Source organism: Chiloscyllium punctatum, chromosome 32, assembly GCF_047496795.1.
Source record: "Chiloscyllium punctatum isolate Juve2018m chromosome 32, sChiPun1.3, whole genome shotgun sequence".
NCBI classification, from domain to species: domain Eukaryota; kingdom Metazoa; phylum Chordata; class Chondrichthyes; order Orectolobiformes; family Hemiscylliidae; genus Chiloscyllium; species Chiloscyllium punctatum.
This window is the reverse complement of record NC_092770.1, coordinates 29984539-30006469: the sequence shown is the minus strand read 5'-3', so window position 1 is coordinate 30006469 and position 21931 is coordinate 29984539. Positions and strand designations below refer to the sequence as shown.

At 47.0% G+C, this 21931-nt stretch overlaps 1 protein-coding gene and 1 non-coding gene across 2 annotated transcripts in view; both read left to right on the top strand.

Annotated features, from left to right (window-relative positions):
• The window catches only part of tmem117 (transmembrane protein 117), a 434750-nt gene that overhangs the window by 24275 nt on the left and 388544 nt on the right, over positions 1 to 21931 (top strand). The window lies entirely within an intron of this gene.
• On the top strand, positions 13805 to 13927 carry LOC140458322 (U6atac minor spliceosomal RNA). Its single transcript, XR_011953479.1, has one exon. It is a non-coding gene; the product is annotated as a U6atac minor spliceosomal RNA (small nuclear RNA).

Genomic DNA, 21931 nt, shown 5'->3' with positions numbered 1-21931 from the left:
AGGTTTGGTGTTCTGGCACTGATAATCTTTGGAAATGTCTCTTTTCTGCTGTCTTATGCCTTTTGGTCATCTACAGAAAGTCATCTAATTAGAGGTCAGAAATGATAGAAAGGTGTTTAGTCTTGCTCTCCTAAATTCCAGGACAAAAGTACACTAAATCCTTAACACAGATGTGCTGTGCGTTGACAATAATACACTAACATTTCATAGGAAGAAACACTTTCAGCAAAAAATGGACATATCATGCCTGTAATGACTTTTATTTGACTATGTGGGCAGCATGGTAGCTCAGTGGTTAGCACTGCTGCCTCACAGCGCCAGGAACCTGGGTTCGATTCCATCCTTGGGGTGACAGTCTGTGTGGAGTTTCCACATTCTCCCTGTGTTTCCTCTGGTTTCCTCCTCCAATCTAAAATTGGAGTTAAGTGGATTGGTCATACTAAATTGCCCGTAATGTGCAGGCTTGGGTGGATTAACCATGGGAAATGCAGCATTACAGGGATAGGCTACAGAGAGGTGGGTCTGGATGGAATGTTCTTTGGAGAGTCAGTGTGGACCTGATGGCCTGCTTCCACACTGTAGGGATTCTATCACATCAGAAAGACAAATTACAAACTTTTAACTTTTAAAAAAAGTTTTACGATTTACATATGGAAGAACTGAAACCAACATGGTCATTCTAAAAGATGAGAAACTTAACAATCTGGACATTCAGCCTCGGACCTTCGGGTAACCATCCTCCAAGGTGGACTTCGGGACAGACAGCAGAGGAAAGTGGCCAAGCAGAGGCTGATAGCTAAGTTTGGGACCCATAGGGAGGGCCTCAGCCGGGACCTTGGGTTCATGTCACATTACAGGTGATCACCATTGCAGCACACACACACACACAGATATTCCTACACACACACACACACACACACACACACACTCTCACATACACACGGACACAGATACACACAGACACCCACACACACCCTTATAGACACACACACTGCCACATGCACCCCCTCACAGACTTAAGACTCACTACACACACACACACACACACACACACACACACACACTTTCTCACGCTCACAGCCCCCACCCCAGACACACACACACACACACACAATTGTGGGGTATTTGCAGAATTACATTGCACTTTGCTCAAAAACTGCATACATTCATGTAGAACTCTGAGCTCAAAAACTGCATGAATTTATGTAAAACTCTGTTATCTCATTTTTTAGATTAGAATCAATCTAAACATAGGTCATAGACAGAGAACACAGGGGGCTAACACCTTCAACATATTGTCTAGCTATCACCATTGTTAACAGCTAACCCGAGAATGCAACTTTTAAAAAAAGGTTTTATGATTTACACATGAAAGAAGTGAAACTATCACTGTATTCTAACAGATAAAAGGCTTAACAGACAATCAATTTTTCAACGTATAATTTCAGTTACATCACACTGCAAATTTTTGCTGTAAATTCTGTGTTAAGATCGAGCCCTCCACTATCACCTGATGAAGGAGCGTTGCTCCGAAAGCTAGTGTGCTTCCAATTAAACCTTTTGGACTATAACCTGGTGTTGTGTGATTTTTAACTTAATTTCAGTTACATCACACTGTAAATTTTTGCTATAAATTCTTTGTTTTACAATCTTATTCTCCACAATCACCTGATGAAGGAACAGCGGTCCGAAAGCTAGTGCTTCCAAGTTGGGTTATAACCTGGTGTTGTGTGATTTTTAACTTTGGCTGGAGTCAGGCATCTGAGCCTTACTTGGTGATACTAAGAACTGCCACTGATAACTGCTATTCAATAAAATCTTTGTAATGATAAACTTTGCTAGCTGATACCTGGATTCTAGTGCACCTTGTGAAGGGGAAAGCAGTTATGAACAGTAGGAAATTTTGGTTATTACACCTTGCTTGTTTGCTATCAATGTTTCCTATAAACATCATATTGACTAACCTGAATCTAGTGCTGAAAATGTGTTGCTGGAAAAGCGCAACAGGTCAGGCAGCATCCAAGGAGCAGGAGAATCGACGTTTCGGGCATGAGCCCTTCTTCAGGACTGAGGAAAGTGTGCCAAGCAGGCTAAGATAAAAGGTAGGGAGGAGGGACTTGGGGGAGGGACATTAGAAATGCGATAGGTGGAAGGAGGTTAAGGTGAGGGTGATAGGCCAGAATGGGGGTGGGGGCGGAGAAGTCAGGAAGAAGATTGCAGGTTAAGAAGGTGGTGCTGATTTCGAGGGTTGGGACTGAGACAAGGTGGGGGGAGGGGAAATGAGGAAACTAGAGAAATCTGAGTGGTTGGAGGGTTCCTAGGCGGAAGATGAGGCGCTTTTCCTCCAGCTGTTGTGTTGCTATGGTCTGGCAATGGAGGAATCCAAGGACCTGCATGTCCTTGGTGGAGTGGGAGGGGGAGTTGAAGTGTTGAGCCATGGGGTGGTTGGGTTGGTTGGTCCGGGTGTCCCAGAGGCATTCTCTGAAATCTTCCGCAAGTAGGCGGCCTGTCTCCCCAATATAGAGGAGGCCACATCGGGTGCAGCAGATGCAGTAAATGATGTGTGTGGAGGTGCAGGTGAATTTGTGGTGGATATGGAAGGATCCCTTGGGGCCTTGGAGGGAAGTAAGGGGGGAGGTGGGGCGCAAGTTTTGCATTTCTTGCAGTTGCAGGGGAAGGTGCCGGGAGTGGAGGTTGGGTTGGTGGGGGGTGTGGACCTGATGAGGGAGTCATGGAAGGAGTGGTCTTTTCGGAATGCTGATAGGGGAGGGGAGGGAAATATATCCCTGGTGATGGGGTCCGTTTGGAGGTGGCAGAAATGAGGACGGATGATACGATGTATATGGAAGTTGGTGGGGTGGTAGGTAAGGACCAGTGGGGTTCTGTCCTGGTGGCGATTGGAGGGGTGGGACTCAAGGGCAGAGGAGCGGGAAGTAGACTACACGTCCTCCCACCCTGCCCCCTGTAAAAACGCCATCTTTACTATAAACCGACCGACTCCCACAGCTACCTAGATTACACCTCCTCCCACCCTGCCCCCTGTAAAAACTCCATCTTTACTATAAACCGACCGACTCCCACAGCTACCTAGACTACACCTCCTCCCACCCTACCCCCTGTAAAAGCGCCATCCTCCACTGCATCTCCTCCACTTCCCGCTCCTCTGCCCTTGAGTCCCACCCCTCCAATCGCCACCAGGACAGAACCCCACTGGTCCTTACCTACCACCCCACCAACCTCTGTATACATCGTATCATCCGTCGTCATTTCCGCCACTCCAAACGGACCCCATCACCAGGGATATATTTCCCTCCCCTCCCCTATCAGCGTTCTGAAAAGACCACTCCCTCCGTGACTCCCTCGTCAGGACTACACACCCCCACCAACCCAACCTCCACTCCCAGCACCTTCCCCTGCAACCGCAAGAAATGCAAAACTTATGCCCACACCTCCCCCCCTTACTTCCCTCCAAGGCTCCAAGGGATCCTTCCATATCCACCACAAATTCACCTGCACCTCCACACACATCATCTATTGCATCCGCTGCACCCGATGTGGCCTCCTCTATATTGGGGAGACAGGCCGCCTACTTGCGGAACATTTCAGAGAACACCTCTGGGACACCCGGACCAACCAACTCACCACCCCGTGGCTCAACACTTCAACTCCCCCTCCCACTCCACCAAGGACATGCAGGTCCTTGGACTCCTTCATTGCCAGACCATAGCAACACAACGGCTGGAGGAAGAGCATCTCATCTGCCGCCTAGGAACCCTCCAACCACAAGGGATGAACTCAGATTTCTCCAGTTTCCTCATTTCCCCTCCCCCCACCTTGTCTCAGTCCCAACCCTCGAACTCAGCACCACCTTCTTAACCTGCAATCTTCTTCCTGACCTCTCCGCCCCCACCCCCACTCCGGCCTATCACCCTCACCTTAACCACCTTCCACCTATCACATTTCCAACTCCCATCCCCCAAGTCTGTCCTCCCTACCTTTTATCTTAGCCTGCTTGGCACACTTTCCTCATTCCTGAAGAAGGGCTCATGCCCGAAACGTCGATTCTCCTGCTCCTTGGATGCTGCCTGACCTGCTGTGCTTTTCCAGCAACACAGTTTCAGCTCTGATCTCCAGCATTTGCAGTCCTCACTTTCTCCTAACCTGAATCTAGTATCTATTTTCTCCTATGAATGAAGTCCAGCAGAATGAGAACTGATATAGGTATTGGGTTAATCACACACCAATGTCTTCATTCATTCTGGTGGAGATCAATACATGTACATTGCTGAATTGATTCTACTTGGATGCTGCCTGAACTGCTGTGCTCTTCCAGCACCACTAATCCAGAATCTGGTTTCCAGCATCTGCAGTCATTGTTTTTACCTCGTTGATTCGTACCCAGTCTACCAGATGTTGAAGTATCAATGTGACTGTCTTTGATTTGAAATTCGATTACACCATGCCTTTTATAAAAATCAAGTATTATCTTGTCTGTCCTGAAAACAATTTAGATAACCATGACCAGAATATTATGAATCAATTTGCTCAGGTGTCCCACAATACTGAAATGGTCAAATCAATATGAGCACAAGCCAGTAATTTAAAACAGTCCCAACTTTGTTAGGATCAAAGTTACAATAACCTTCAATATTAAACATACTATCTCTAATCCTATTTGATCCCTTAAGGTTACAATACTTCCTGAGTTTCTTGTAGATTTACGCAATCTCTCTCTGGCTCTGTCTCTGGGTTTGTGAAGCTGCTTTCTTCTCTCTCTCTGGATGGTCAGCTCATCTCTCGCTATGCTGGTACTCTCAAAAGGCCACAGAAAATTCCAAGAGAACTTCCAAGAGATTCCAAGAAAAAGGTTTGTTGGTTAAACCTTTTTTTTACCTTTTAGATGGCTTTCTGGAACTTTCTACAGTTCTGGCCAATCAAGGAGATACACTTCATAGTTCGAAACAAGAGTGTAGCTGGAAAAAGCATAGCAGGTCAAGCAGCATGAGAGGAGGAGGGGAGTCAATGTTTCAGGTTGGAATCTTTCATCAGTGTGCTGCGCTTTGTCAAGCTCCACTCTTTATCCACTCTGATCTCCAGCATCTACAGTTCTCACTACCTCCAGGTGAAAACATGAGTCAATCATTTAGATGACATGCTTCTGTTAGTTTCTTTGTGTAGCAGGACCCGGTGTCTTTCTGTCTGTGCCCTCCTTTGTTTGGTGGATAAATTATTGGGGTATGTCTGTCCAGAATAACTGTTGCCTTTTACATTATGCTAATGTTTACATTATACTAATGTCATTAGTACCTGGCACTATGTTTGCACTGTGTCTCGTGTGTGGGTTTTGTGATGTCAGAGATTTACTTAGCCAATGTAACTGGCATCTCTTGCTGCTTGGCTAAGTTAGCTATCTATCCATGTTTTAACAGCGAGGAGGCTGTTACAAAATCAATAAGGTATAGAAGTTGGCATTGGCTATTTGGTCCTTTAGGCTGTCTGCCATTCAAAAAGATAATTCTTTAACTCAATTCCACTTTTCTGCATTATCTCCATTTCTCTTAATTCCATTAGAACCGAAAAATCAATGCACCTCTCCCTTGGTGGGGAGGGTTGTGGTGGGGTGGGGGGTGGTTGGAATCTGGTATTTACAACTCTCTGGAGTAGAGAATTTCAACAATTCACAATCCTTTGAGTGAAGAAATTTCTCATCATCCCAGTCCTAAGTGACTGTTCCTTGTTTTTAAAATTAGTCAGAGATTCTGAGCTTCTCTGGTTGAGCTACCATTCATTGTCCGTCTCTAGTTGCTCTTGAGAAAGTAGTGATGAGCTTCTTATTTAAATTTGCTGCATCCTGTGTGCTGTAGGTAAACCCACAATGTCATCAGGGAGGGAGTTTCAGGATTTTGACTGAATGGAATTGAAGGAACATGAATATATTTTCAAGTCAGGATGGTGAATGGCTCAGCAATGAATTTGCAGGTGATGGTGCTCTGCTGCTTTCTCCTGGATGATGTTAACCTACTTGAGTGTTGTTGAAGCTGCACTAAACACAACTACTACACTGACTTCTAGATTCAATCCAGAGCAAGCAGGGCGACACTCTCAAGGCTCTGACGATATTTATTTTTCATTCAGATAATCTCTTATTATTCTAAACTGCATGGAAGGTAGACCGAGTCTACTCAATCTCTTGTCATAGGATATTTTCCATTCCAGAAATTAATCAATTCGATTCCATTGAACTCCTTCAGGAGCAAGCGTGTCCTTACTTTGGCAAGCTACCAAACTACACACATGATTTGGAGATGCCGGTGTTGAACTGGGGTGTACAAAGTTAAAAATCACACAACACCAGGTTATAGTCCAACAGGTTTAATTGGAAGCACACTAGCTTTCGGAGTGATGCTCCTTCATCAGGTGATCACCTGAAGGAGCATTGCTCCGAAAGCTAGTGTGCTTCCAATTAAACCTGTTGGACTATAACCTGGTGTTGTGTGATTTTTAACAAACTGCACAGTATTTCATTGATGTGGGCTCCAATGGCTTGCTTAATTGCAGAAGAATTACTTAATCTTATGCTCCAATCCCTTAGTTAAAAGAGCTTAAATATTATCTGTTTTTGTGATTAACATGCTTTACCTGCATGTTAACTTTCTGTGATTCATGTGCAAGGACATGCAGGTACCTTAAATGCAAATATTTCCTTGTGTCTCTGCTTTTTCTGTTTTTATTTTTCAACCACATCACTACATCTGCCATTTTCACCTATTCACCCAGTCTGACTATATCCTTCACAACCTTTTTATGTTTTCTTCATTGCTTACTTTTGTAAATAAAATTGTGTCATCAGCAAGCTTTGATACTTTACTTTCAGGCCCTGCATCCATGTCATTGATAATAGATCATGAACGTAGAGTGAGTACTGAAGGTTTCAATATGGCAGTGGATGTACATAAGGCATGTTTGTTCTGCACTGGAAGTGTGTCACCTAGCATAATCCAGAGTATATGTTTGAAATTAGCATTGGACAAATAGCATTTATTTGAGACTCACCACTATCTTTGCAAATTGCTGTTCTGACTGACCAGCAGGCAAGATAGTTACACCAATAGTCTTTACAGAGTGGGGTTTATCACCAGGAAAGAAAGTACAAACTATTTCATTAATCGTTTTGTTGAGCTCAGAGAACCAGGAATGCAGCTTCCAATTCTAAATAAAATCTAGGGACCACAGCGATTGTGATTGCGATTGTGTTCTTTGCTAGATTGTCTCAACCTTGTGAAGTTGGAGATGGATACGAGGTCCTTGCCAATATAGTCCAGTCTCCAGGGAATTTCCCAGGACTAGGCTGACTATTCATTGCATGGAGGTGAACAGCCAATTAGACCAATGTACAGTGCAACTTGTACATCGTTTTATATTTGTCCTAGTCCTTTATCAAGGCAGACTGGCCACTGCGTGTGGATGCTACCATCTTAAATGTAGCAATTTCCTGGCATCAGGGAAAGGACCAGTTTGGCCTGAGGCTCTTTTCCACACTAATGGAAGATGAAAGGTTGCAGCGTTGTCTCTAAATCTGTCTGTGGAGGATTATCCCCTCTAAACTAATACCTCTACTTAATAGATTTTAATTTATAACTTCAATACAGGCAGCTAAGGGTGCCTCAAGATGGAAGCATATTCTTGTTTATCTGTTTGTCTCAGGAGCACCCACCTCTCACATCAGGCTACCAGCTGGGTGTCACTGGAGACCCTTTGATTGAGCTTCAGTATTGATAACCCACCACCCTGCCCAATCGAATGGCAAGTGGGGAGCAGCCAATTAGGATGTTGCGTAGTGGGCTGTAGAGTGTTGTGCTTCAATGTTTGGTCAACACAAATTTACCAAGTTCGCACCAACACTGGTAAACTAACCGTAGGATCTTTGCATTTGGAGATGTATTACAGGTTGCTCAGCAGCCAGAATCACTATAAAAAACATTCAGGAAAGCATAGCTCTAACTTTCTTACACTACAGACTGCAAGGTAGATGACACAGTAGCTGCTAGTCACATGTTCTACATCTTGTTATTTGCTTATTAAGATAATTTCTCTTAAAATGAAGTAGATATCCTTAAAACTATGTTCATTCTTGATGAAGGGCTTTTGCCCGAAACATCAATTTTCCTGCTCCTCGGATGCTGCCTGACCTGCTGTGCTTTTCCAGCACCGCTCTAATCTGATCTCCAGCATCTGCGGTCCTCACTTTTGTCATCCTTAAAACTATGGGCCAACTGCAGGAGCTGACACCTACCGGGAAAATCAGACCATGCATTGTGCTTATGTTCTTTGCTGACTAATCTTGCTATCTCCCAAACAAAAACAGAAATTGCTGGAAAAGCTCAGCAGGTCTGGCAGCATCTGTAGAGAGAAATCAGAACAGGAGGAAGGGTCATTCAACCCAAAAGGTTAACTCCGATTTCTCTGCACAGATGCTGCCAGACCTGCTGAGCTTTTCCAACAATTTCTATTTTTGTTTCTGATTTACAGTTTCTGCAGTTCTTTCAGTTTTTGTTCACTATCTTCCAAGACACATGAGTTGCATATGGGTTATGATTTGAGCCAATAACTCTTTGATAACAAAGAAATGAGGCTTGAAAATCAATTTACTGCCAGCTTTATTTGGTATGTTTCTTGTGCTGCACCATTGATTTTTTTTGGATATTAATCCCATATAATCATTTTTTAATTAACGTTTGTTCGTTTCAATTTAGTGCTTGTTTTCAGGGTACTTCATCAAAAAAAACTAACATAATCAGTTTTACTTTTGCCAAACAACATGCATAACATTCTAATAATAGATGAATGTTTTTCATGTTGATGATTTTGGTTGCCACTATTAAAATAATAAAATCATTTTGTGAAGTAATGAAGCCTTTATTGAAATACTGATAAGAATCCATACATAGCTATTTTTACATAACCTGGTGGACTGTCTCACCCAATCAGCCGGCAACATTTTGAGAGCCTACTACAACAGTAATTTGGTTGTGGGGTAATTTATGCTAAAGAGTAAGTAAATGAATTTTTAAATCCATTACACAAGCTGAATGGTTTTGTTGAAATCAATCAAAAGGCACTGGATGTTTCAACGTCACAAAGTAATCAGTTCACAAGTACCCTCTTGGGACTACCTTGAAAATAATTAGTTCTGTTATACATGCACACATATAAATTGCTTGCAGAATTATTAAATTGAGATATAATTCCCATTACAGCCACATAGGGTGGAATCTTGTAGGGGTCTGAGTGATGGAGCTTTGGTACAATTTGTGGCAGAATCAGACAAGTTTAGTGAAGCCAATCTCAACACCAGGAGCACCTCATGCCGTCTTTTATGTTTTTGCTAAACAGCATGGTGAGTTACCAACTAAAAGGGATTATAGCTTGTTAGATGCTTTATTAACACCCATGTTTCATGATGTATATTCAGCTTCAAAAAAGCTGATGTCAAGAAATGGCAACATGTAAATTATCGAAATTTACCTAGTGAATTCATTTCACCACTTATTTCGGAAGACATATTAGACTCCATTTAGATACTAGACACTGACATCTCAGAACTCAGTCCATGGACACTGGCCATACAAACTCCATAGTCCACAGATGTTAGTATTTGACATGTACCAATCCCAAAGAACCCTGATGACACATGGCACATTTCCAGTATACTTCAAGATGCTTCTGCACTTCAATGCTGCACCTCTGTCTGCATCGGCAATGCTGCAGCAAAGACACAGTACACTCAGGTACATGCATCCAGCACATGGACTGGACCAGGCCCTATCCCTGAGTTATTTGATCACTGTTATAGCACTCACTCTGAGGCCATCTAGATGCTCACAGCATCCCTGCCTTGTCCCATCAGATAGAGATACCAGGCTTACATTACTTCTGTCTTGCCTTGTCATTTAGACCTTCATCCTATAATAAGTATAATTATTATAACCATTACATAAAAGGCATAATTTTCAGCGAGCCTCTGTCAAGCCAAGGGATATAGCCTTCGGTCAGGGGGGTCCCAGCACACTAAGTCAAGGGAAGCTGCTGATGCCAGATCAGGGCTTGGTTATTGTCAGTTAGAATGTTTTCCATATAAGAGATGGGGAGCCAAATGTTAGGTAGCGCACCACCTGTCTTGATTCTTTCTTCTGTTTTCCTCGGAATGAGAGAGAGGCAGAAATTATGGCAGATGAAAACGAGTGCCAGAGCTAGTAGTTTTGGTGCAGATGGGGAGTTGTCTCATGTCAGTGAGTGAGTAGGCAGCACAGAAGGCTGGTGGTGTTGAGGGTTGGAGTGGGTGAAAGCGAGTGAGGGAAGACATTGCAGGCAGTAGTGAGAGTGGTACAGCATGGTGCTAATTGGACACAGTAGTAGTGGCAGAATGAGTATGAAGTATTGGAGAGATGCTGGCAGCATTTATGTTGGGCAAGTGGAGAAGAACATTAATTTTCTTCCGACAGTGCAAGGCAATTCGCCAGATGACTGGGATTGTTCTTACTTGGGTGGCAACCTTGGACCAGGCTGGTGTTGTGGCCCTCCACTGCTAAACCTGGGGGAGAGGATGTCCCATCTTTGCACCATACCATCCAGCAGGACGTCCAGGTCCCTGTCCGTAAAGCAGGCCATCAATTTCCTCTGTCTACTATGTCCAGGACAAATGCATGACAGCTCTGAACAGATGGTGCTTCTCTGAGTCTATAACAGGCTTTGAAACATTATGTAAGAGATGTTGGTCTTTCAGTGGATAACCTCTGAGTTGCAGGAGGAATTGGTGTTGGTAAAATGCGGATAGCATTGGATGTCATAGTGTAGCTACTTAATGAGGTGAGTTTGATAAGATAGAGCCAAAAATATCACTGAGCCTCACAGCGAGAATCTCGTCAAAAAACCCAATGCAACTTGCACTTAACCAAAAAAAACCTCATCCCATAAACCACAAACAAAATTACCTGTGATTCAGTGCATTGTCTTTACGCTTTTTACCTTAGTAAATGGAATTTTGTTAATTGGGAAAAGTGGAAGATGTTTAATGTGATACCGAATTATTAACAGACCCTTTCATGTAGGCCTACTTCATAACTGACGTATTTAACTTGAGTCATAGTTCACCTTGCAGTCCCTTTGTCATAACTGACAAGTCTAAAGGAGTGATTATGTCAGCAGACCACCTTGTTACTTAGGTTTTTGGCTCCAGTCGTGAACATAATATTTTTAAAAGAAAGCAGCAGTTGAAATTTCAGTCCCTGATGACAAATGTGAAGAGTTTGACATATAAGGGTTTTCTTGCTTTGTTCTCTCTAGTGTTGACATGTTCAGTTGTCACATGTTTTGCCATCTGCCATCTCCTAATTATAGTGTGCAATCAGATGACTTGTATCTCCCATGTCATTCTCAGGGTAATTCCCAGAGACTGGCTCTGGGATTTACCTTTCACCTGTTAATTGAGACGTCAATTACATTTCTCAATGGAGTTGTTTTCTGCAGCAATTGAAGTAATCCTGTGAAATAAGGGAGTCAGAATTGACAATGTTATTAGGTACATCTAATATAAATAATATTAGGGACTCTAGCAGGCCTAGGATTCAAGTCACAGCTGATCCAGAAGTGTGGACTTGCGTCACTAAGAAGATTGATTAGAAAATATCTATCAAAATAATATAGGGGTTCTTGTGACACAGTGGTAGTGTCCCTCCAACAGCCAATTTAACATAAATGTAATTAAAAATATATAGAAATCACACAGTCTATACCATAATGGCCAGACATCTGGCTGATATGGGCAGGAGCAAATTACTACAGATGCTGGAATATGAACTGAAAAAACTGAATCTGAACAGCAGGTCAGGCAACATCCATGGAGAAACAGCAAACTAATGTTTTGAGGCTAGATGATTCTTCATCAGAGCTGAAGTGAAATGTGGAGGGGGCAACATTTATGCAATCATCGGGGAGGGCGGGGGAGTTGGAATGCAGGGGGAGAAAGAATGTTGATAGTTCAGATTAAGTTATTGGAATGTGAACCCAGGAGGTTGTAAATTGCCTGGTTTGAAGATGGCATGTTGCTTCTCCAGCTTGCACTGCGTTTCGCTGCAGTATTGCAACATGCTGAGGACAGACAAGTGGGCATCCAAGCAAGACAGTGTTAAAATGAAGGAGCCTTATTAGCACATGCAAATCAGGGTCTGCTGTACCAATAAGACCGAATACAATGTTGAAAATGCACAAAAATATATCACAATGTTTTAGGGATGAGAATTCTTTTTACAGTACATGAGTGAACAAGTTAGAGATTTCTGCCCTTTCTCCATGATGAAATGACATAAATTCCAACATTAAGGAAATTAATACAAAAACAATATGCGGTGTTATTGAAAATGTAAAATAAAAACTAAATGTGGGAAGTAATCAGCAGATCATGCAGCAAACTTATAGAAAGAAACCCAATTAACTATTCTGTTTTCTCTCTGCACAGACACTGCCCTGGGATCTGTTGATTATTTCCAGCATTTTTAGTTTCTATTTTTAAAACTGAGTTTTTTTTTCATGTTCTTTTGACTATCTCCTTTACATGGTGTTAGTTTGAACACCTGGTTAGGTAGGTAATAATAAGTGACTAAGACATCGAGGATTAAGGAACACTGTCTGACTGAGATCCACAGGATAATCCTTTATGGTTTACAGTTCAAGTAGACTACAATGTTAGGTTGACACCATAGAGTTTTCAGTTGATTAATTTTGGAAATTGGAGTTGTTAATTTAATATCTTTACCTAATCCCTCTGGTGCAGTAATGGATTGAAAATGTTCAGGTTTTGCTAAAACTGGAGAAGGCACTAGTCACATGACAACTGTGAACAGTTTTAGATTCCTTATTTAAGGAAAGATATAATGGCTTTGGAGAGGACCCGAGGAGATTCCCCAGGCTAATCCCAGGTATGGATGGACTGTCACATAAGGAGATGTTGAGCACATTAGGCCTGTATTCATTACAATATTGAAGAATGAGAGATGGCTAAAAAAAAGCTTCTTAGCAAATTGACTGGATAAATGGGGAAAGGTTGATTTACCTTGAAGGAGACTGTAGGAACTGAGGACATAATCTCAAAATAAGGGGTTGCACATTTAAATCAGAGATGATGAGAAATTACTTCTCTCAGAGGATAGTGAATCTGTGAAATTCTTTACAGCAGAGAATTGTCAAGGCTGGGTCATTAAGTATATTCAGTGCTGACACAGTCAGAGTTTTAGTCGGGAAGGGAATCATGTTTCTGGGGAAACAGCAGGAAAGTGGAATCGAGGATTATCAGATCAGTCATGATTTCATTGGATGATGGAGCAGACTCAATGAGCCGAATAGTCTATTTCTGCTCTGATGTCTTATGGAATTGTCTTTTGTTGGAGGGAATATGCTTGATGGACCAAGTAGTCTCTTTTCATGAAGTTTTTGTTTAATCCTTGTGACAAACTTACTGAAAATTGTTGGAAATTTACCACATTATACAAGTCATGATATCATGGATCTGGGGGTGCTGATGCTACATAAGTAAAAACATCAGATGATGTGATGAGAGTGGGGACATGAAACAGAGCTCAGTTGGCGAATATTTTGTTTCAGAATAACAGCGACAAGCCAAGTTTGATCAAGAGACAGATGAAAATCTTTGCTCTGCCCTTCCGCATGGAAGGCAACGGCAAATCACCACTGATAAAAACTGCCAAGGAAACAACTCAGGATGTCGCACCAATATACAATGTGCTGAAATATGTTATTTGAAAGGAAGGAGGTTAGCACACCCCTTGATAAGGATGGAAGAGGTCCTAGTGGCCTTACAACACACAAATGGTTAAGGCATTGCCATCTACTTTGTAGCATCTAATCAGGTTTTGGGCAGCATAGTGGCTCAGTGATTAGCACTCTTGCCTCATTGATTAGATTAGATTAGATTCCATACAGTGTGGAAATAGGCCCTTCGGCCCAACCAGTCCACACCGACCCTCCGAAGAGTAACTCACTCAAACCTGTTTCTGGAGGAAACCCATGCAGACACGGGGAGAATGTGCAAATGCCACATAGGCAGTTATCTGAGGCTGGAATCAAACCTGCGACCTTGGTGCTGTGAGGCAACAGTGCTAACCACTGAGCCACCGTGCTGCCCCCTCATAACACTAGGGCCAGGTTTAATTTCAGCCTCGGGTGACTGTCTGTGTAGACAGTCTCCCTGTATCTGCTTGAGTTTCTGCCTGGTGCTCTGGTATCCCCCCATAGTCTAAAGATGTGCAGGCTAGTTGGATTGGCCATGGGAAATGTGGGGTCAGAGAGATGAGGTGGGTCTGGTTGAGGTGCTCTTTGGAGGGATAATATAGACTCAATGGCACAAAAGGCCTCTCTCTACTGTAGAGATTACAAGGCTGTATGACCTGCCTTTGGTGAAGCACACACATGAATGAATTAATTAGATAATATAGGTTCTCTGAAGGAGAAAACCATTTCAAAGGTTTGATAAGCCACTAATTTAAACAATGGATTGCCAACTTTTCTGTACACATTTACTGCACTGGATTGGGAATAATGCATGGACAATAAATTGGAATCTTTGGAAGGGCATGCTAAAAGGTTGATGTCTAAAATAATACAACGCTCTTTCACATATAATCTGGAGAGGCTCCAAAGTGACTCATCGTATTATTGGTAAATATTTTTTAAATGATACATCTGACACCAGCATTTTATTTCTGATGTTGCAGCAATGCTGTTAAATTGTGTGACCTTGAATCTTACAACAACATGACTGATGGTGTATTTTCTACATCCTTAAGCATATTTTGGGATAGTTGAGCATAATTTGCATAATTGAAAAATCTGAAAAGTGCAGTGTTGTGAGCCAGTATAAAAATCTGCCTATTGCAAGCAAATGATATATGCATTAATGGAGTCCTCTGGTGGTATCTCGATTATGTGCAGGAGTTAAAATATCCCACCATTAATTGTAACAAGCTGTTGACCAGGTTTTATAATAAAACAAAGAGCTGCAGATGCTGCAAATCTGAAATAAAAACAGAAAGTGCTGGAGAAGCTCAGCAAGTCTAGCAGCAGCTGTTGAGAAAAACAGAGTTAATGTTTTTAGTCCAATGGCTGGTCACTCACATTTCCGATGCTTTGTTTTAGTTTATGTTGTTTTCAGCTCATAAGTTCAACAGCTTTGTGGACCAAACATCTTTGAGCTGGAGCATACAGGCAAGCCAAATTGGTGGCACATGCCACAACTGCCTTGCTACAGCAGAATCTGGACTAGTATTAATAAACATTGGGTCTTCTATAGTGATTGAGTGTGAATGTAAAGTAATTTTGCTTGAAATTATTTTGATTCCTTGCAAATTCTGTTTGTGAAATAACTCCTTAAAGGCCAGGATCCTGTCACCAAGTTACCCTGTATTTACACTTACATAGTACATGACACTGACCCAGTTAGCACCAGAATCCCTGACACACCTGTTTTTTTTAAAAACCCCCACACTACCGCCTAACTGTGGTAGTGCTCATTTTTCCCCCAAAACCCATGGTGTGTGTGTGCAGGTGTGAGACATAGTGTGAGACACAAGGTGAACGAATCTTTATTCAATTTCCACCACCAGGAAGAAAGGAAACACCCGAGTGGCCAGTGACAAGCAGTGCCCTTCATGTCAAAGGGCAATGCTGTGTGATCAAGCGGTGAAGAGGAGGGCAGGGATTAAATCAAAATAGAGTTGGAGGGGACACTCCTGTTTATTTTTTTTTCACCCAGGAAGAAAGGAAACACCCGAGTGGCCAGTGACAAAACATCCCTGTTTCTTTTTTTTTAATCCTTACCCCCACACTCCTACCTAACCACGGTAGTGCTTATTTTTTTCCCCCGCATCCATGGTGTGTGTGTGTGTGTGTGTGCGCGTGTGCAGGTGTGAGACACAGTGAGAGACACAACGTGTACGAATCTTTATTCAATTTCCACCACCAGGAAGAAAGGAAACACCCGAGTGGCCAGTGATAAGCAGTGCCTTTCATGTCAAAGGGCAATGCTGTGTGATCAAACAGTGAAGAGGAGGGCAGGGATTAAATCAAAATAGAGTTGGAGGGGACACTCCTAAGTTTTTTTTACTTTTTGTTTTTTATTCTTTTTACTCCCTGCGGCACCCACCTCTCCCTGAGCAACTCGAGGGTGAACACTCCCCTTTTTAAAATTTTTAACCCCCACACTCCCACCTAACTGCGGTATTTTTCCCCAGCACCCATGGTGTGTGTGCGCAGGTGTGAGACACAGTGAGAGACATAAAGTACATGAACCTTTATTCAATTTCCACACCAGGAAGATAGGAAAACACCCGAGTGGCCAGTGACAAGCAGTGCCCTTCACATCAAACAGTGAAGGGGAGGGCAAGGATTAAATCAAAATAGAGTTGGAGGGGGAAAAACAATGCACTCCACTCCCTGAACCCCTCCAGGGTGTTGGCGGACACTGCGCACTCCTTCTCCAAGGACACCCGGGCTCTAACGTAACCACGGAAGAGGGGCAGGCAGTCGGCCCTAACGACCCCCTCCACAGCCCACTGCCTGGACCTGTTTATGGCCAGTTTGGCCAGGCCCAGGAGCAGGACTTCAGACCTGCCCTTCCTCCTCTGTACCAGGTGCCCGAAGATCAGGAGGGTGGGACTGAAGTGCAACCAAAAGCAGAGGAGGAGGTTTAAGAAAGTCAAAAAGGGAGTGCAAACGCCCACACCCAATATACACATGGTCCACAGAACAAGCTGTTGGGCTGGGAGTCCGTGACTCACCGCAATCTGCAGTTGCAGGGGACTGCCACATGCAGCACCCTCCACCCCAGATCCCGAGAGAAAGGGGGAGGATTCCCGTGTAGAGAGCCCTCCACTGGGGATCCCCACCGCCCGGTGGCAAATGGGCACGCCAAGGCGTGGCCGGACGGTGGATGAGGGAGAAGAGGTGGACGGTGTGCAGCAGCAGTCTATACAGGGCCCGCCATTTTACCCCCTGAAAAGGGAACAAAATTAAAATTCCTGAGGCGGCTCAGGTTGTGGGGCACAGGCTCCCGCGTGAAGAACGGGACGTTGGGGCCAATGTGAAATTCCGTCCGGGCTGGGGTGAGCATGGACAGGTTCCCACCGCATACCTGAGCGTCCTCCAACTGGTGCACTACATCAGGTCCGAGCACCGCCGTTTTAAGGCGTTAGATGGCAGTGGCCACGTACCGGATGTCTACTAGTGCCCTGCCCGCTATGTCCTGTGGCAGCGTCCAGCCCAGGCCCCCGGCACCCAGCACGTTCCCAACCCTGGTCACCCTTGCTGCCATGGCCCTCCTCTCCGACAGCCACACAGACTCACGAGTACGGAGGTGCGGATTCCTGAGTAATAGCTCCCTGACGACAGCCACTATTCCTGCCGGAGGGTAGGCGTAGCACGATTTGACCATGTTCCAGACAGTGATCAGGTCCTGGTAAAAGACAGGCAGTGTCTTGAGGGCGACCTCCAAACCATCTCAGTCGCTGAACAGGAGCTGTGTGTCGTAGTTGAGGTTATGCACCTGGCAGAAACAATACGTCGCCAGGGCACACCACCTAGGAGGAGGCTCGACGTAAAAGGTATCGCCACAAGGTCTGAAGGCGGAGCGTCGCGACCTGGGTGCGGACACACACCAGTGACTGACCACCCTCCTCAATAGGGAGACTCAGAACCTGCGCGACGACCCAGTGCATCTTTTTGTCCCAGAAGAAGACGACCAACGTTCTCTGGGTGTCAGCGACAAAGCCAGGAGGGACCAAAGTGACCAGCTGGTACCACAGCATGGCGGCCACCAGCTGGTTTATGACCAGCACTCGACTCCTGTAAGATAGCACTCGGAGCAGTCCTGTCCAGCGGCCTAGGTGAGCTGAGACTTTGGCCTCCAGCTCCTGCCAGTTGGCCGGCCAGGATTCCTCAGCCAGGCTGAGGTAGACCCCCAGGTAGAGGAGATGGGTTGTACTCCAGCTGAACCCCTGTAACTCCTCCGGCAGAGAGTCCACCCGCCACGGACCGACCAGTAGTCTGGAACATTTGGCATAGTTGATCCTGGTGGAAGAAGCTGCCGAGTACACGGCCTGGCACTCGCGCATCCTCCCCAGGTCAGCCGGGTCGGCGAAAGTGAGGAGCACGTCGTCGGCGTAGGCCGAGAGGACCACACCCATGTCTGTGCCGTGCAGAACCAACTCTGACAACCTCCTCCACAAGAGGCGCAGGAAAGGCTCCACGCACAGGGAATACAGCTGGCCGGACAGGGGGCAGCCTTGACGCACTCCTCTCCCGAAGCGAAGGGGCGCCGTCAGGGACCCGTTAACTTTAACCAGACACTCTGCGGCGGCGTACAAAAGTCGGATCCGGGCGACGAACTGCGTCCCGAACTCAAATGTTCCAGACTACTGGTCGAGAGACAGGAAGGCGCTTGGCAGACCAGCCCGTCAACAAATGAATCAGATCCCGGACCAGGTGGACGTTGTCGTGTATCCTCCGGCCCGGGACTGTGTGGGACTGGTCTGGGTGAATCATGTGGGCCAGCACGGAAGCCAGGTGAGAAGACAACACCCTGGTGAAGATTTTGTAGTCCGTGCTGAGGAGGGAGACTGGACGCCAGTTCTTCAAAGAATGAAGGTCCCCCTTCTTTGGCAGCAGGATGATGACCGCCCTGCACCAAGAAAGGGGCAGCTCTCCAGCATTTAGACACTCCCCCAGGACCTGTGCGTAGTTGCTCCCCAGGACGTCCCAGAACACCCTCAAGAACTCCATAGTCACCCCGTCCAGCCCCAGGGATTTGCCAGTCGAGGGCGGCAGTCAGCTCCTCTAAGGTGACGAGAGCATCGAGCCTTCCGGCGTCCTCCGGGCCGAGCTGCGGTAGGTCCTCCCACAGAACTCTGCGAGCATCCTCGCTGGACGGATCTGGAGAGAACAGAGCCGTGTAATAGTTCTGGATGTGGGCCCTGATACCCTCCGGATCTGATATGAGGGACCCGTTGTCAGCCAGCAGCACGAAGAGTTGCTGACGGGTGCCACGTCTTTTCTTTCCAGCGAGTAGAAGAAGGGGGAGCCACAGTCCAAGTCCTGGAGGACCTGGATCCGTGACCTCACTTACACACCCCAAGCCCCGACGAGGTGCAGGTCCCAGAGCGCGGCCTTCTTCTCTTCGTACACCCCGCGCAGGGCTGGGTCTGTGTCGGGCTGACCGAGGCGTGACTCCAGGTTGAACATCTCCCTCTCCAACTCCCCGATCCTGGATTTCCACCTCTTTGTTGACCCCCTCGCGTACTCCTGACAGAAGACACGGACGTGAGCCTTGCCCACGTCCCACCATAGCCTTAGGGAGGGGAAGCTTCCCCGCTTCCTTCTCCAGCCGGCCCAGAAATGATGAAACAAGTCCTGGAGCCACTCGTCCTCCAGCAGCAGGTTGTTAAAGTGCCAGTACGCGGAGCCGAGCCTGGCGCCGAAAGGAAGGAGTTCCGCCCACACCAGGTGATGGTCTGTGCACGACACCTGCCGCATGGAGGCCATCGGAAAACAGGAGGCGTACGCCCGCGAAACGTAAAGGCAGTCGATTCTGGATGCTCAGACCCTAGGCCTCACGAAGGTGAAGGAGATGGAGTCGGGATGGAGATTCCACCAGACGTCCACCAGGTCGAAGGACTTGACCAGGTCTCCCAACCTTCTCCCCGACGCCCAACCGGTGCGGGCACCACCGTGGTCCCTGTCCTCGAGGACGCAGTTAAAATCTCCCGAGGACGACGCACTGGTTCTCGTCGATGGAGGAGAGATGAGCGGACACTTCTCCGAAAAAGCTCACTTGCCTCGGCCCGGCCAGGGGAGCGTAGACGTTCACCAAGTGAAGCACCGCGCCCCCCAGCCGAACCATCAGGTGAAGCAAACGGCCTGGCACGGGCTCCCTGACCCCCAAGATCTCTGGCTGAAAATGCAGGGCCAACAAGATAGCCACTCCGCCAGATCTGCTGGTGAGGTGACTCATGTAGACCCCCCCACCTCGCCACTCCAGGAGCCAGGTGGCTTCGTCTCCCTGGGTAGTGTGGGTTTCTTGCAGGAAGCACACCGCATACCTTCCGTCCTGGAGCACCAAGAGGGTCTGGAATCTGCGCTGTGACTCCCTGCTGCCGTTGATGTTGAGGCTGGCTACATTTGTCTCCATGTCAGAAGCATTGTGCAACCACCACCAGTACAGTTAAAAACCTATATATACACACATTTACTGGGAAGACGAGGGAGGGGCACAGAAGTCCCTTGCCCTCACCAGGAAGTTCCTGACTCGCTTTTGCTCATTCACGTCGAACCCAGGCGCCTGGCGAGCAGCGTGGGCCGACCAGTAAACTCTTTCAAAGGAGCTCCAGCGGTCGTGCCCCAGTGACTCAGTTTCCTCGACAAACTCCCAGAGTTCCTCGAGGGGGATAAGGGGGAGATCGGTAGGGTGCATCTGGGACTCGAAAATGTCACTGCAGACAGACTCCACCTCGTCCCCAGTGTCCGCCACCGATCCTGAACCCTCCTCCGGAAGGTCACCCTCGGTCACCGACCCCTCCCCCACCGAGGGGATGGGGGCTGGTCCGGCACTGCCAACTGGCCTCAAACCCCCAGCGACCCCACCCCCAGGGTCACCGGCGGTACCTTCCTCGGCACACCCCTTCCCAGAACGTCCCAAGTTCGTGTAGTCGGGCGGCAGAGGCTCGGGGCCCCGCTCCTCTCCCGATACTGGGACGCCCAGCTCCTCGGGGAAAAAGGTCCTCCCCCAGGGCCAAGGGCCCCGGAAAAACAGTCTGGGAGGGAGGAGTGAGAATAACACCTTCCTCCTGTCCACCACTCGACGACCCAGCAGAAGGTTCCCATTGTCACCCGCACCACGGCCCACGTGGTTATTAAAGTCCTCCCCAGGGACTGGAGGAGTTATGGCAGCGGAAGGTCCTGCTGTAGCCCCTGGGGGTTCGGGCAGGTCAGGCCGCGGTGCAGGATATGCAGGAGATATCTTTGGCTCATCCCCTGGAAGGAGCAGCACCACCAGCGCACTGCTGGGATATCTTCCCCCACCTCCCCCCTCGTCCCTCCTCGCGCCCCCTTGGGTGTGGGGTCAGTGGGGCCATGATCAGGTACGGGTTTGGGGGGTCAGGGTTCCCATGCCAGGGTGACACTGGCACGGCTGTGGGGGCATTGTTGTGCTGGGGCGGGGCAGGTTGTGGGCTAGGTGTAGGGGAAGGGGATAGGGTGGTCTCCCTGTGGGCGGGCCAGAAGCGTTGGGCCTTCCTGGGCGCCTTCCGTCCGGCCGGACGCTCACCCCCTTCCCTCCCTTCAAGCATTGGAAGCCTCTGGCTTAGTACCCGGTGCCGGGGCTTGTGGTGATGGCTTCGGGGGAGGGGGAGTGTGTGTGGCAGCACCATCCTCAGCCATTGGTGTGGGCTGGGCAGCCTTCTGGGTGGGGCAGTTTTTTCTAATGTGCCCCACCCCGTGGCACAGGTGGCACCGCACGCCGTCCGCTATCCAGAAGACGTGGTAAGCTGCGCCCTCGTGGAGGAGGGTGAAAGAGCCCTCGGTGACCTCCTCCCGGGCCAGGCAAATGAACACCTGGCATCGGAAGGAATATACGTGTCGGAGGGCGGGGACCTTAAGACCGAGCAGGAGTGGTTGGACACCCAACCGGATCTCCCCCAAGGTGGTGAGGTGGGGGAGAAGGAGGTCACTGGCAATGAAGGGCGGGACATTGGAGATCACGATCCTCTGGGCCGTAACCTCCAGAGGGTCAACGGGCAGATGTGTCCCACCCACAGTGAGCCCTCTCTCCACGGCCAGGTGGACTGCTTGCTCGGTCTTTAGGAAAAAGACG